We start from the raw sequence: 18270 nt of genomic DNA, 5'->3' as shown, positions 1-18270 counted from the left end.
ACCCAGTAGCCAATGGAAACATCTAGGGAAACCCATGGTCAAATTTTAGATGAAGCTCATGGTGTCTTATCCAAGAGTTGGGAGAATGACCTGAAGAGGACAGGGAAACCAACAGAGTCAACTGACATTCATTTTTGTGAAGTCCAAGAGACTGAATCACCAACCACAATGTCAACACAGGTGGGATATAGGCATCTGCACATATGTAGCATATGTGAATCTTGGTTGTCATGTGAGTCCCCAAAACTGTAGCAGGATATGTCCTTGAATCTGCTGCCTGCCTGTGGACCCAGTTTCCTTAACAACCCCCTTGTCTGGCCTCAGAGGCAGATGATACACCTAGTTCTGTAGTGATATGATGACACTTCATATGACATATGACACTTGATTTGACACTATAGTGACAGTTATGTTAAGCAATGAAGGGGATCAGTTAAACAAGGGGGCACCTTTCCCTTCTCAGAGGAGAAGGGGGACATTGGGGAAGAGCTGTTTGGAGTGAAGACTGGAAGGAGAGGCATGGCAGACATTGGTAAAAGAAAACCTAGGCTGACAAACTAATAATTATCAACTGAACACAGAAATCAACCAGCTATTTGATTTAACTGATCACACCAGATGATGTTTACGTTAACAATGAAAACTCAGCAGCATCAGCATTTCTACTATTGCCCAAACAATCCATAAGTCTATTGTGAGCTGCTATTATATGAAAAAATGCCACAGACTAGGTAATCTGTAAAAGACAGATACTCATTTTTATAGTTACTTACCCTACTAAATTCAACATCTATATGTTTAATGGTTTATAGTCCAATGAGACATGTTTTCCGGCTCCCTATAGCACATACATGACATCCTCTGTGGAGAGGCAAGTGAGTTTTGGCAAGGCTAAATCATCACACAAGGAAATTAACCACGTCAAGTGTCTCATTTATCCTTTCACTTAACTGCATCATATTTGCCACAGGCACAGGTTAGACATGTCACAAAGCAGTAGCAAAGGTAACTTAAAGGCTTTAATTTGTGTACCAGTTAGTTCTGTGTCAACTTGACACAAACTAGAGTTATTTGAATGGAGAAAAACTTATTTCAGAAAATGCCTGCATGAGATCCAGTTATAGCACATTTTCTTAATGAGGGACTGATATAGAAAAGGTCCAGTAACTGTGTGTGGTACCATTCCTAGCATGGTAGTCCTGGGTTCTATAAGAAAGCAGACAGAGAAATTTCCATGAGGAGTAAGCCAGTAAGCAATACCACTCTACCACCTGTGTATCATTTCCTCTTTCTAGGTTTCTACTATGTTTGAGTTTCTCTCTCAACTTCCTTCAATGATGAACAGAAATATGAAAATATAAGTCATTCCCAAGTTGCTTTATAGTCATGTTTTTGTTTGTGCTTATTTGTTTGTTTGTTTTTTATTATAGCACTTGGATACTTAACTAAGACAGGTATTGTGCAGCACATAGCAACACTGGTATCTGTGAATACCTTTTCTTTTAATAGTGATGCCATGTGTTTCCTTTTGCAGAACTTGAAAACAGAAACAGAATGCCACAAAATGCAACTTGGAATTTGTGATGACACTATCAAAAAACTAGATATTATCAAACAATCAGGAGAGGGTATAAATGTGGATTTCAAAGTAGGCCCATATACGATTATTTACATGTTGGCTTAGAAATACCAGAGGGATTAAATGTGATGTATGGCATATATGTTATATTTTTCTGTATCAGAGAGAAAATACCAAGTATAAAATTAGGAAACATAACTGAAATATCAGGGCATGTCTGTTGAAGGATTTCTGAAGGCACTGTTTCTCAGCACTTTTATATTATTGTCTTCATAGTGTCCATCCCATCATTTCTTCTCTGCTCCTCTCTTCGGTCCATCATTTCTATTCCTCTCCTCTCCCTTGAAATTAGTCACCAGCAAACTAATCTCCTGCAGTTAAATATTGAAAACCTAGATGAGAAATGAATAAGAAGACTCTATACATATTTTCCGAAAACAAGGTCTTTCCTTTTTAGATGTAGAAGCTCCACAATCATTTGATGTTACTGCTGATGAGGAGTCTAATGGGTATCACCAACTACAGTGGCTCTTCCTTTAACTCTGAGTTAGCTCTCAAGAGTTTAAGTTTTGTCATCCGTACCTACAGGCACTCCATCACCACTCACAAACACTGAAGCAAATGTCTGTACAGCTCTGTGGATGAAGATCACTTTCCTATCCTGTACATCTCTCATTTATCATGTGCATTATCTAAGTTAAAAAGTTAAAAGAGTCTGTTCTCCCATGAGAGTTTTAGTCACCTCCTCTCAATTCCAAACTGCCACTGCATTTCCTGGCTTCTTATGCATTTGCCTTTTAATAGATAATTTTTACTGTGTATGAAACTTTTTATACATATACAGTCTTACATATGGGTGTTGGTATATGTGGCCTAGCCCAGAAACATGTATCAGAGGATAACCCCAGACATCATTCCCACCCCTTACCATGTTTGATAAAGGATGTCTGTGTTATTCTACTCCTGTGTATTCCTGTCTAGATAGTATGTGTGACTCCAGGCTTTCCTCTCTCTATAGGAGGACTAGAAATGTCGATTGTTGCACTATACATCTGTGTTTTATGTTGTTTGTAAAGATTCAGATGTTTTCTATGCTTGTGTGGCAAGCATTAGTTGCACACTGAACGACCTCTGTAGGCTTATGTCTCTCTTTTTACAACTTCTGGCTTTTTGCTTACTTTATGACAAATAGTAGTAACCTGAATTAGATTCCTTACTCAATACCTGTAATCAATGAATGTGAAAATATTACAATGAATTTCTTCTTACATGTTACTGACTTATTTTCTACTTAGACCACATGATACATAAGTAATAATTCAGAATTTACCAACAAATGTATCCACATGAATGTAAATATATATTCCCAGGCTTCTATTCTTTGAAAATAAAATCAAACAATCAAAAATAAAAATAAAAGTAAAAATATATTTTGGAATAAAAGCAGTTTCCATTTTCCATGTTATTATTTCTATTTCCTTTAAATTTTTAATTCATAGTTCATGTAATATTAAATATTTAGTATTATATGAGGATATTTTAATACATATATTTTAATCACAGCACCAGTTGTCACTAACACTTGTAAAATTATTCTTTCATATCAGTTATCTTTTACAAGGAACTATTTGAATTAAATTAATCTAAATTTGAGTTAGTTTTTATTGAATAATAATGTGACACATTTACTTGTGAGTGGAAAATTTTTCCTCCAGTACTCTAGAACACAGGATAGACACCTGTTTATTCTGGTATGCATTAGACTTCTCCAGTCATTCATCATTTGCAAAATACATAATTATTACCACAAAATTAAAAAAAGTAAGAAGCAAGAGGAAAAGAAAAGAACATACATTTCAGGAAAAAGCTTTATACTACTATAAAATGGACCTTTTATAGTATGATAAAAGAACAAAACAGCTAAATAACAAGAAATTGCATGTTTCTAAAAACGAATGCCTCTCACATGGAGAAAGACATAATGTGGTTCTCAAGGATCAGTTGAGTCAAGGAGGAAAATATGATCAGAGGTTGTGTCTGTCGCATGAATAAAAATATAAATGTTTCCATCACATGAAATTCCATAGAATCTGTGTCTTCATAATCTATACATATGTAATCAGAAACTCTCAAACTTTTGTGTGTGTTTCCTAAAATATCAAATCATATTTGTTTATGATAAACACTCAAAGTAGCGAAATGTTCATGAAGCTATCAAGGATTCTATCTTGTCCCATAGGATGTAAAAGTGGTTAAAAAAAAAACAAAAAACAACAACAACAACAAAAAAAAGAACCCAAAGGCAAAAATATAAAATGATGGAAAGCACTTTATATTCTTAAAAATAAATGCAAACACACACACACACACACACACACACACACACACACAAAATCGCACATACACAGGTGGGAGAGAGTAAGAAAGTTTTCTAAATTTTTGGTATTCTTTCATTTTCTCCCAGGCTGAAGTTTTCATAATAATCGGAATTGTTCTATCATTTTTTTGAATAAAGGGGTTTTCAATTCCACAGAATCATGTTTTTAGAAAATTGGTCTTTAAGGATAATTTCTGCTGGTTCCTAATAATGACACCAAATTTCAAAGCCTTGTCTCTAGAACATTTTTATTCAGAGCTGAATTCAAATAGTATGCAAAATGAAGCCTTAAAGTCAACACTTATTTGATTATTGTCCTTTTGATGGTAAGATTTCCAGCCACCGTGACATAAAAATATTAAGACATTTCAAGAAAAATGACAGCACACTGGCTCTCATCAAACAAAGAGAGCATTTGTTGTAATTGATATTTGACTCATTATTACAAGAGACATTTCCATTAACATAGTGCTAAAGAGAATCACATTTGTAGGGAAAGAAGAATAAGCTTTGGAAATCATTGAGACTAGCTATAAGCAGCTAAAGAAGTTTAAATTGCATATTTTTTCAAAATGCAAATAAATAATTGCATCATTTCTATTACTCAGTCCTAAAATTACAGTAATGGAATTTTTTAAATATTTTCTCTACAGTGATCAAATATTCAAATTCAACAAGTCTTTTCTTTATTCATTATACTTAGATACAAATTAAATCAGATATCAATTATGAACTGAAGATATTCCAGTGTGCTTTCATTACTACTGTTACACAAGAAAAGTCATACAAATGTCATTTAGTTTTGGTGAGTCTCAAGATAAATCTTAGGAAGAACTGATTGTAGAGAATATATATGGCTTAAACAAGGGCAGAGGGCAGATGATGACTTCTCCTTAATAATAAGAATGGCTCATTGGGACATCAAGTTCTAAAGCACATGGCACCCTGTCATTTGGGTGAAGAATAGCAAGGTTAAATATGGTAACATCTATATTTTGTCATATATTGTCATAAATTACATAGAAACAATTCACATGCATGCAAGCAATTGAGACAGAAACAAAGGCAGAAACACAAATAGAGAAGACACAGAGAAGAAGGAGGGCACGAGGGAAGGAGGAACACAGAGAGAAGAATCAATTCAAAGAAGGAGGATTTTTATTAAATCTTTCAAGGTTTTGTTTTGCTTACGGGAGGATAATAAATGCAAATAGTGTAACATAAAAGCATCTAGAGAATGGTTCCAATTGAATATTTAGGAAACAGGACTATAAGATACCCATGTGTTGTCACCCATTGTGACCTCTCCTGCTTTATCCACTTAGCTATAAGCAAATGTTTTCACAACTCTCACAAACTGCCCAATAATCTGGTAACAGAGAAATAAGTCATTTTACTAAAAACTTCTAATATTTAGTGACTCAGATATGACATTACATGTATCACTTATCTTAACATTCCAGGGGCTTCAACTAAGGGATTCAAAACTTGAGCCTGGAATAATATTAAGGTGCATTTACACATCTGCTTGGATGGTGGCCATTACTCAGTGGACGTGGTTCTTTATTATGATATTTCCTTTTGAGTATGTTTGTAATTATTTGAGGAATGGCAACTTTCTACCCGGGGGGGGGGGGAGGTTCCAATCAGAGAATTAATCCTGTAAGCAATTTAGCTATCTTTTTGATCTGATCAGTAAGAAGCTTCTAATCACATGTATGGACTGGACATGAAGATTTCAATTCTTTCAATAAGCAAGAACAACAAGTGACATGTAGGAAGCTGTGATGTGGAGTATATCACTGCAGTTAATTAAGCATCTAACACAGCCAGAAAAGAAAACAAAACAAAGCATACGTCTCCTCATTTTCTTTCTGTTGGTTAGTTTCCCTAAATTAAAGCTTACTTGCTCCATTTTCACTACATCCCAATATCCATTAAAAGACTTTCTATATACATGTTACCTACATACTTTGCTCATTTCTTGCTATTTAAAGAAATATACTTAAATGCATCTAAAGAGGAATGAGTTTTAATTTTCCATTTATTAGGCTGGGTTTATCAATAAGTGAGTCAGAAGTATTCTGTTACCATGTCGAGGCAGCTCAAAGCATCTGTCTCACAACAGTATTAAATTTTTAAGGCTTTAAAAAATTATCTTAGAGATAAAAAAAACTTTAGATTGCTAGATTATGTAGATAAGTGAAGCCTGTGAAAGAGACTAGAAAAGACTGGAGTCTGGGCAGAGGGACAGTCTACATGTTTTCTCAAAATTCTGAGGCCATGCTTTACTGGTCTTTCATGGGATAATCTATAAATTCTTGTGGTCATTTATTTCTTGAAAGAGCTTTATCTTCTTTATATTTGTGTTGACACAGAAACGTGTTAGTGTTAAAAGTATTTTTTTCTTAAATATTGGAACATTCAAAACCACCTGTGTGACCAGAGAATGGTATAAAAATGACAAGCCTCTGTTCTGGAAAGCTTCAGTTGTGAGCTACACAAGAAACTTTTTAGCCAGTTTTCTGATAAATTTATCAATCTTTGATCATGTTGTTTCAGAGATGTTGAGCCTGTGAGATATACAGTTGCTGAAAGAAGCAAGGATGATGACACCTCATGCTGTTAATGAAGTGGATAAGTGGACAGAAATACTTGGGAAGAGAAAAACAAACAAACTAGAAAAGTAAAAGTATTTATTAGTTCATTTATTTAGAGAAGTAGATAACTATTTGTGAATTGTGCATTATAATACATTGTCTCAGGGCAGCAGATGATCTCTGTTCAAGAGAATACTTAAGTCTTAAGACTGTGATGGTACAGAAGACACTAACTAACTCCATGTCTGAAAGCAACTGTAAATTATATATAATATATGATTCATATTCAATTCAGGGGATGGGTTAAACTTGGATTAACACACTGACTTTCAACGTCTGTTTTTGTTGTGCTGATTACAAAGATTAAGTTATTTATGATTAAGTTTTTACATAATGAAAGATGCTCATTTTGAGATTTTATGTAACCTAATATTTAAGTAAGCTATACAGAATTTTTCTAGTAAATAAATGTAGACATTTTTATTTAAATATTTTAATCTTTCTCAACTGAATCCCATTTATTGTAAAGAAACAAGTAAAAGAGTAAAAACATAAGTAAAGGTGTTGTTTATATCTCCAGGGTATGTGCTGTTTATGATACCTTGACTAAGGAAGAAAAAACCAGAGATTCAAGACAATATTCATTCAATAATAATAAAAAACAAAACACAAAATATAATAATAGTAATAATAATAATAATAATAATAATAATAATAATAATAATAGGAAAGGGCAAGGAAGAGTCACTGTCCCAACAATGTGATCATTCTCTCTTAAGTAACACCAAGAGAGTTGAATCACAAATGATACTTGCCATTCAGGAAAGAATCTCTGGTCCTCAGGTCTGTTCTGAAGGAAAAACTGTGGTGTGCTCAGTTGTCAAGCATCTTATCAGCACTCTGTGCAGTCTTCCTTAGGATATGTCACTTGAATCCTGTCGTTGTGAGAACTAATAATGTGGAACTAAAGTATAATTTAAATGAACACAGCTCATTTAAATTTGTACTTATGTATTCACTTCCAGAGGTAAATTATAAAGCAATATGAGGCCTTTCTAAGGTCGAATTTGTGCACTTTTTGAAGACATATTTAAAACTACGGATGGTGTTTTTATTTTTGCTAAGAAGTGCTCTGGCAGTTAGTAACACAAATATGTACTACTTACTAAATAGTGAATCTCCTATCCAAAAAGCATTCATATAAGGAGCAAAGTCAAGAAAACCTTTTAAGATAAGTTTTCAGAATCATTTGATGGGCTTTCTAATCTTATTTTAAGTGAAGCTGTGTCTTAGTGACAGGGCCAGCACATGCTTTTAAAATTAATGTTATTATGATTCTGCCTATTTTTAAAAGGTATTTTTAGTGAATAAAGTCTACATATGATATTAAGAAAAGATGCCTTTTGAGAGTAGAGCTGTGACCTAGTATACTACCAAAGACGTAAGCACTATTATGCGACTAATAACTTGGAAAGAAGGTAGTTATGGCAACAGGCAAAGCGACAGTATGATAATTTATCTCATGACCGTATAGTCTTTCGCAGCCTTGTGGAACTGTCATTTCACCTTTAAGCCTTGTGATTTCTCACCTTGTATTCACATTCCCTCATTACAACAGTCTAAGCTACACTATAATTTAAGAATACACAAGCCAAAAAAATGACAGATATTGGGCAATTAACAAACTTGTTTTAAAATACGAATTTTCAAATGTTTAGCCATGGGGTTTACTGATACTGTCTGAATTGTTTCTGGGATAGAAAGTCATGGCATGTCTAATGCACACATCACTAGAGACTTGAGATTTTGGGAATTAAAGGCAAAAGCCATCATGAAAATTGCCAAACTCAAGTGAGTTCTGAGTCTATGTGTTCTGCTATTTTAATGGATGATATAGGCTCCAATTTTATTTGGGTTTCTCTTTTGTAGTTGCCATGATTTCTGAGACACTCATGTTTACTTTCTTAAGGTGTGCACAGAACAAACAAGCATTTAAGAATTTATTCTGAACTGCTCAAACCTATGGCTTGATAACTGTCAATACCCTAAATCCATTAGGTAAATGTCTTGAAAAGTTAAAAAAAAAAAAAGCAAGAAGAAGCATCAATAAGTGTAGAATTTCATCAATGGATGTTCATCTTGACCATAAAATTAATTATACACAATTAGCCATCCAAAATGTTTGGTTATACTCAACTGACTATGGCTCAAAATTATTTGAAAAATATTGAATCAAAATGTAGATATTTCTCCTTGTTCTCTGAAAAACATTATGCAATTTCTTTCTACTAATAGAATGCATGATCCTCATTGAAGCTTGCCATGGAAAATATTATTAAATTTAACTGAGTGTGTGGGATGGATTTTCTCATTTTAATAATTGAGTATGGAGAAGCTCACAAGGTTCCACACCTCCCTGAGAAACAATTGATAGTTAATTTTTGCTCAAGAAATGATTACCAATTTCTTCCATATTCACCCTTAGAGAAGTAGAGTATGTGATCAAGTAAATAAGTTCATTTAGTTTTTATAATATTTTACCCATGCAAATGCAAGGAAGAGAATGCATATTCGCATGTGTATAAACACACACACACACACACACACACACAGAGAGAGAGAGAGAGAGAGAGAGAGAGAGAGAGAGAGAGAGAGAGAGAGAGAGTTATATACATAGAAATAGGAAAGTTGGGTGAAAACTTCTTTGGAAAAAATAGGTTTCAGTAGAATAAAAGGTGTGGATGAAATAAGAAGTGTGGATGACAGGAAACTGAGAATGGATACAATGAAAATGAGCAATATACCAATGACCCCAGAGTTCTACTTGCCCTCTTTTGAAATACTACCAACATGGCTGCTTGGAGATTTTCTGCTCAGTGAGTATTACCAATGGAACATATGTTGCATGTAATCAATAAATGTCAATACATGCTATCTCTGGCTAGGCATTAGCAACTGCAGTCTCCCCAGGTTCTACAGTTTTGCCTACCACCAAAACAACCCACACTCCCAAGCCACCCACCCTAGGTGCTGGTCTGGAAAATCCATTATCACTCGCTCTGATCCCCTAGCCCCAAGAAATGAAAGTTTATAATTTATCAGCCATATCTATAACAGTAAATCTTCAACCTCCAAAATGCCCACACAAAAACTCAAATCTTAATTGATATGAATACATTTTGGTGGGACAAATGTGCCCAACATTACTTTATTCTCTATCTTTGACATCCATAACCACCTATGGCTCTTTCAGGGCACGTTAATCTGGTACATCTTCTTCTTCCAACTTCTTCCCATCCATCTCCCTCTCCTGTCTCTCTATCTTCTCTCTAAAATTTTCAACTCCACATTATTTTTTTCATTTCCCAATCACAGGCTCTAACCATATATTTTACCTGACCTTACCTGTGTACAGACAGCAATCCACAAACATATATATCTAAAAATGCACAACAAATGATAGGAAACAAGATAATTTGTCTTTCTGGTTCTAGGTTACATCACTCTTAATGATTGAGTCCAGTTCTTTACAATATCTGCAGATACCAATGATTGTCCTTCTTAATGGCTAAATAATATTTACACTGCAGAAATGTACCATGGTTTTATCACTAATCTATCAATTAATAGGCATCTAGGCTCTAGCCATTTTCTGAATATTGTAAATAGAATAGGCAAAGAAACTATTATTAATCCACAAGCTGTAACCCTGGGGAAGAACTTATTACTATTACTTTGATAAACTGACATTATATCAAATGGTATGCATGTTCTGGGGGAATCACCATCACTGACATCAAGCTGTATTACAGATCAATTGTGATAAAAACTGCCTGGTATTGGTACAAAGAAAGGCATGTAAACCAATGGAATAGAATCAAGGACCCAAAAATGAACCAACACAACTATGGTCACTTGATCTTTGTCAATTGATAAAGGACAGTCTCTTCAACAAATGGTGCTAGTTCAACTGGCAGAGAGCATGCAGAAGAATGCAAATTGACCGCTATTTATCTTCTTATACAAAAGTCCGAGTGGATCCAAGACCTCCACACAAAACCAGGTACACTGAAACTAATAGAACAGAAAGTGTGGAAGAGCTTAGAACACATAGACACAGAGGAAATTTTTCTGAACAGAACAACAATGGCTTATATTCTAAGATCAAGAATCAACAAATGGGACCGCATTAAACTGCAAAGCTTCTGTAAGGCCATGAACACTGTCAAAAGCATAAAACAGCAACTAATACATTGGAAAAAGATCTTTACCAATCTTACTTCTGAGAGAGGGCTAGTATTATCTAAAATATACAAAGAACTCAAGAAGTTAGACTCTAGAGAATCAAAGAATCCTATTAAAAAAATGGGTTACAGAGCTTCACAGAGATTTCTCAACTGAGGAATATCGAATGGCTGAGAAGCACCTAAAGAAATGGTCAACATCTTTAGTCATCCTGGGAATGCAAATGAAAACAACCCTAATATTTGACCTCACACAAGTTATAATGGCTAAGATCAAAAACGCAGGTGACAGCAGATGCTGGGGAGGATGTGGAGAAAGAGGAACATTCCTCCACTATTGCTGGGGTTGTAAACTGGTATTACCACTCTGGTTTCTGGCAGTTCCTCAGAAAATTGGATATAGTGCTATCTGAGGACCCAGCTATACCACTCCTTATCTGATGGAGGCAATGCCTCAAGTGAGATTCCGTTTTTCCAGATGACCCTAGTGTGCCAAGCTCACAAAACCTAAGCAGCATAACCACATTCAGCATCCCATAGATCTGTTGTTCTCACCTTTCTTATTTTTTTTCTATATAGTGCACTTCCACATTCACCTCACATATTCACATATGTTCACTATTCACATAGGAATATATATGGGAATATATAAAGTGTAAAATATTGCAAATGACATAAAGTGCCTGTCATATAATGAAATTAACTCATGGTGATCTTCTTTATCATTCACAGGTTCATCAAGAACATTGGCTGGATCTCTATCTGTATAATTACATGGCATTAGCATTGCCGGAATTGCCAATGATTTTTCTTTAAAGCCTCTAAAGGTCTACAATTAGAGACTATGATAGCAAATTTTACATAAATGTCCAATGTGTGTGTGTGTGTGTGTGTGTGTGTGTGTGTGTTTGTGTGTGTGTGTTTGTGTGTGTGTGTGTGTGTGTGTGTAGGTGTGTGTGTATCAGTGTGTCTGTGAAAATGTATTATGTGAACAGAAGACATATATTGTATATATTACATATATACATATATATATAACATGCATATATTACATTTCATATATATATGTATGTGTGTATATATATATATATATATATATATATATATATATATATATATATATATAGTACAAATGAAAGAATACATACTGTAATGTTGTACTTGACTCTAGATTAATGTCATGATCTTTAGTTTCATTCATTTGCTTCCAACTGCATAATTTTTATCTCTAACTAAAACCACAAATGTAAAATATATCTGTATACATATAAATTTTTAATCATCCATCTCTCTTTCTTAATCTTATTTTCCATCTGTAACAATCCCCCAAATAGAAACGCATGTTTCATTTCTACATGCAGGTGTATGTGATTTACAAGCACAGATCATGAAATTGTATACTTAGTCATTAACCTTTAACAAAAACACAAATTGCCAATTTTTACCCTGTACTGTGTGTTAGTAGGCTTTATACTATTAAAAATACAAAATTCAATCATTAATAACAAAAATGAATCCACTAGAAAATGAAAATAATAGTCATAAACCAATGTAACTACTGAGAAAAGAAATGCTACTGTCCCTTTTTCAAAAGCACCAAAAAGCAACCTAAACTAGATCAGAGCCAAGAGCTTCACACCAATCTGGAAGAAACAATTTATTTAGCTACTGAGATAAGCTGGGACATGTCTTAGTGAGACAAAGTATGCTCAAGTCCAGAACTCAAACTGAGTCTACTCTGCTTAGATGGTTGCATCATTAGGTTCCTCACCATTAAAATGAACAGTAGAGGATAACAGAGGACTATGAATTCTTCTGCCATCCATGTTTATGCAAATTTTGCAACCACTGAAATTTGACTCTGGACAGAAGGAGGTTGCCAACACATATACAGCAGAGGACTGCCGGGTCTGGGTTCAGTCAGAGATGATGCACCTCACCCTCAAGAGGCTGGAGTTTAGAAGTATGGTGGGGTATATTGGGTGGGAAGTTTATCCCAGAGACAAGGGGGCTGGAGGAAATATAAAATGTGGAACAGTTGGAGAGTGGACTGGGAGAGGGATAAAATCTAGACTGTAAATTATTAAATAAACTAAAAATAATAGGAGTGCTCTACATGGAACACTTGAGACATGTACATTGCTGATGCCAGGGAATCATGCTCAGAGAGTTCCAGCCACTGTTGTTAATTAATTTTCAAAAAAAATATAGCCATAAATAAAGTTTATTATGTGACTGCAACATTATTTAATTTCAAATACCTTCCACTTTAGAATTACTTAACTCTAAACTTTGAATATTTTTGACTTGATAGAAAACTTCTATGGAACATAACCCATTGTTTTTACATCTCCCACTGTGAAATTATTTTAGAGGGAGACATTATAAATTAAAAGACAAAAGAGCGGCTGAAAACTTGAGACTCTGGTTAAGGTCATGTACCGCCAAGTTAAGTTCTCCACCCCATTCTAGATTGCTTATGTCTTATAAGTCTAACTCCAGGAAATATAACAGTGTCTTCAGAACTCAGTGGACACCTTTAAATAAATACAGAGTTACAAATAAGCATGCGCATGCTCATACACATACATACATGTATACATATAATTATACTAAAATTGTATATAAATCTTCAATAAATCATTACAAAATTATTGGTATTTTGTAATGTACATCTTCTGTTTCTTAATTGTTCCTGCAAGAGCCTGAATCATGAAACTGATAAAGAATACTCAAATTTTAAAACCACACTAGCAATGCTTTGGAGTCTGTTGAAATATTTCTAATCACAGAGATGATAAGAATAACCCATGTTATTTTTGACCTACTGATTCATATTCATGTGCACAGCAAACTAATAAGGTGATAAAAGTCAGTTTTTTTATTTTATTTAGTTTTTCTTTATCATATATTTCATATGTTTCTGAGGATGCTCTAAGTATGTCTAAATGGCATATTTTTCTTAGAATTCTGTACATGGGCCATTCCCATCATATATATATATATATATATATATATATATATATATATATATATATATATATTCTTTTATTAAATATGTTAACTTTGCCATAGTATAAATATTCTGAGTAAACAGACACTTATTATTAGTATGCACAAACATAAAAACTAGTCTCTATAAAATAAGATTATAACTAGAATATATGCTTAAAATATGTACTGTAAGTTGTCCAAATGATAATCCTCTACAATATTGGTATCTTGGAACATTTAAAATGTAACATTGTTATCATATATATATATATGTGTGTGTGTGTGTGTGTGTGTGTGTGTGTGTGTGTGTATTTGTAACCGAATAGCTTGATTATTCTGCTGAGTAATGTACTATGAAACTGATAATGTCAACTTGTTGATGTGAAGGTGTTCCTCTGGATTTAGACCTCTATGGTAAGCTCACACTGTGCAAAGCACCACTGTCTCTCTATCATCCAGACAGAAGAGGATGGTCCACTACTCATTTTATTTCAGCAAAAACTCACGATGTTCACAGCGTAGTTCTGAATATGTTTCCCTCTCAAACAAATCATTATAAATAAAATGGAAAAATGATGTTTGGAAGGCAATGATAACATCTGCCACAAGATTATACAGGCTGCAAATGTGATTATTTACTGGTTTTTGTACACTCAAATTATCTCACATGCAATTTGTCATAATTTGAAAAGTGTTCATGATCATGATTATAAGGGCTACACATCTGCTTAATCATTCATTTATTCATCTCATTGTAGGAAAGGCATTTAGGGACACTTTTTCTTTTCTGTTGAAATTCAAATGGCTTGATATTCAATATATTTACAGCTTAATGCGGTTTGTTAGAAGTAAAATTTCAATTAACAGGTCAATATTTTCCAAGGATAGATTTTAGATTACATTCTACACTTGTTACAGGGACATAAAGTACATTGTTTGTAAACAGATTTCCTTGTTCTGTTTTTTTTTATCTTTGGTTAAAGAGGAAATATTTGTACATAATAATTTTAACTGTTATTCTTCCAAATCATCATGGATTTAAAAGTCTTAAAGGAGTCTAGTTTATTTTTCACAAAATCAAATATAAAATTCAGATGTAAAATATTTATATCTTAATTAAAACACAGTGCCTGTTGGAAATTTCATCTGAATTATTATATTTAAATAAAAGAGGTACAATAAAAGCTTATCTGTTTTAGATGAAAATTGGGGATCATAAAATTGGGTTCCTATCCATTTTAATTAGTTATAGTTGAGAATGTTTGATTCAACTTTTTAACTACTCATTAAGGATTAGATATTAAAAAATATTAAAACCAACATAATTATCCATCCTTAGCTGATTCTGACTCCATGAATCCTTTCCTGTTTGTTTATTAAATGAAATTGTACCAAGAAAGAGATTTTGTCTTCTGTAACATAAAATATCTTCTAATATAACTTCTGTACCTTTCCATATTAAGTTATCAGACTTTCTAGACACTTTGTTTCTCAAATCCATCCAAAGTTTATATGTACTGAACTTTAGCCAACCTTCACAATTTCTCCACCTTGAAAAGTGTGCTTTATAAAAGCCCTAACTACAAACTGTAGACTCTTCCCCAACCTAATATACTCCATACGTACTGTTCTAACTCAGTACCTGTCCATTGGGTATATATCTTAGTTAAGGATTTACTGCTGTGAAGAGACACCATGACCAAGGCAACTCTCATAAAAGCAAACATTTTCATTGTGACCAACTTCCAGTTTCAGAGGTTCAGTCTATTATCATCATGGTTCAAAACATAGCACGGTGCAGCAGACATGGTTCTGGACAAGGAGCTGAGAGTTCTACACCTTGATCCAAAGTCATTCAGGGGGAGACTTCTGCAGTCATCTATGAGGAGGTTCTCATCTGCACTGAGTAGAGCATGACCATAGGAATAGACCTCGAAACTTGCCTAAAGAATGAGATACTTTCTTTATCAAGGCTGTATATATTCCAATAAGGCTACCACTTCTGATACTGCTACTTCCCATGGGCTACACATATTAATACAACCACAGTACAGTTTTGCTAGATCCAGAATTTTTTTTGTCAGTTTTCACTACAGAGGATCTCCAGAGAAACAGAAACAGGGACAACCATGTGTGTGTGTGTGTGTGTGTGTGTGTGTGTGTGTGTGCCTGTGTGATGGAAGGAGGGTTGTGTATATGTTTGTATATGGTAAGGAGTTTTACCACTATAGACCTACCTTGAAATCATGAGAGTATTCCAAAAATTATCATACATTTTCTTTAAATATGGTATGAAATTACTATAAACATCCATATATGCATATCACTAAATCTAGACCTTTGTATGTAGTTGTACATGTCTATATTTGAAAAAATGATTTGCTATATCATATCAAATAGAGATATGAAACATATCTCTAGTTTAAGAAGGGTGTGATGTTCTATAAAATACATCTAACACTCTACAACTGAGATTTAAAAACTAGCAATATAAATTTCAGTCCAATTTACAAGCATTGAAAACCATGTTCATTAACATTGGACGCCCTTATTTAGGTGCAGAGGAGGAAAAACTAGAGTTCTTCACAGTTTTCTGCTCTTCTTCTTAAAAAGTAAGAAGTATTAATAATAATTGAAGGGGACATTAAGCCTTTCAGTATGCCAACTCAGCTATATATTTCTTCCAGAGTTGCTGAATTCGGCTTGGCAACATAAGGAAGAGCATGATACGGTTCCTGCACAGAGCACTTTTATGAGTAGACAAAAAAGGAAGAAGAGGGGGGGGGAAGGAGCGAGAGAAGAAAAGAAAGAAAGGGAAAGGAAAAAAGGAGGAAGGAAGGAAGGAAGGGAAAGGGAAGGAAAGAAGGAAGGAAGAGCAAAAAAAGCATAATATGCATAGTAAGCTATTTTTCACATTTAAATCTAAATTATATAACTTAGAAATTGCCTTGTACCATCTAATAAAAAATGTTAAGGCAAAGTTAAGTTTTATCTAATTTGAAAAGACAGTTTAGAATGGCACCCTTTCATTTGCTTTCTAAACACAAAGAAACAATATTCTTTTAGTTCGTATGCATTTCTTTTTCTTTTGTCTTCCTCTTTCAAATTTATTTTAAAAAAGAGAGATACATATACATATTTTAAAGACATTTGGCATAATACCATATGAATATATTTTTGTCAGTACTTAATTCTTTTAGAATAAATTTAATGACTAAAGGAGTGATGCCTAATCTAGATTTCTGTGATTATTATTGTTGTGTGAAACATGATTACATTGTGTATCACTTAGTCCTCAGAAACCTCCTTCTTTGCCCTTGCAAAAATAGGGATTACAGTATATACTGAAAAAAACTTTCTAGTTATAAATTCATACTGAAAATCAAGTGCCAACAATTAAAATAGTGAAAACTCTATAGCACAGTGTATTTCAGAATGTATTGATCACTACAAAAAATGTAAACATTGGAGATATATCTATTTTTTGAATAAGAGTACAAACTTTAACTGTAGATGGTTTCACTTGCTTTATAAGCCATGTCTTATGGGTAAGGTTTACTCTTGCAATTCAAAGAGAAGGATTTAGCATACCCACCCCTAACAACTCTATTGTTCTTATGCCTAATAATTATCTCTATTCCAAATCAAAAGCATTGTCTTAGTCAGGGTTTCTATTCCTGCACAAACATCATGAACAAGAAGCAAATTGGGGAAGAAAGGGTTTATTCAACTTAGGCTTCCACATTGCTTTTTATCACTGAAGGAAGTCAGGACTGGAAATCAGACAGGTCATAGAGCAGGAGCTGATGCAGAGGACATGGAGGGATGTTACTTACTGGCTTGCTTCTCCTGGCTTGTTCAACCTGCTTCTATGGAACCCAGGTCTACCAGCCCAGGGATGGCACCACCCACAATGGGCTGGGCCCTCCCCTCTTGATCACTATGTGAGAAAATGCCTTCCAGCTGGATCTCATGGAGGCATTTCCTCAACTGAGGCTCCTTTCTCTGTGATACTCCAGCTATGTCAAGTTGACACAAAACCAGTCAGTACAAGCATGCTCCCCTGGAGCTTGTGTCTCTGGACTTGAATTCTCTCTCTCTCTCTCTTTGGCATAAGAAAGTGGTCGAATAAGTCTCTGGAAATCTCTTTCAATGTGGTTCTTTTGTTAGTAGAGTGTTTTCCCTGAGATGGAAATTGTGAAAAGGCAGGCAGAAAGAAATGGGCAGATCCAGACACCCTGATTGGAGTGTTCCAGTGTAAAATAAATGAAAACCAAGGCAACCTGAACTGCTCTCCCAGAGAGCATCACTTACCAAATTGCTCTTATTTAATACACTGCAACTTATATCAGAATTGCTTTTGGAAAAGGTTAATTTATTTTTAACTCAATTACGAAACTTCTATATAACTTGAGTTTCACTAATAAGGCAGTCTTTAACCTTGAAACCTCTTCTTCAGACCAAGGAATTCAAATT

The sequence above is a fragment of the Micromys minutus genome, assembly GCF_963924665.1.
Source record: "Micromys minutus genome assembly, chromosome: 7".
Classification (NCBI taxonomy): domain Eukaryota; kingdom Metazoa; phylum Chordata; class Mammalia; order Rodentia; family Muridae; genus Micromys; species Micromys minutus.
Note: the sequence above shows the minus strand (reverse complement) of the source record.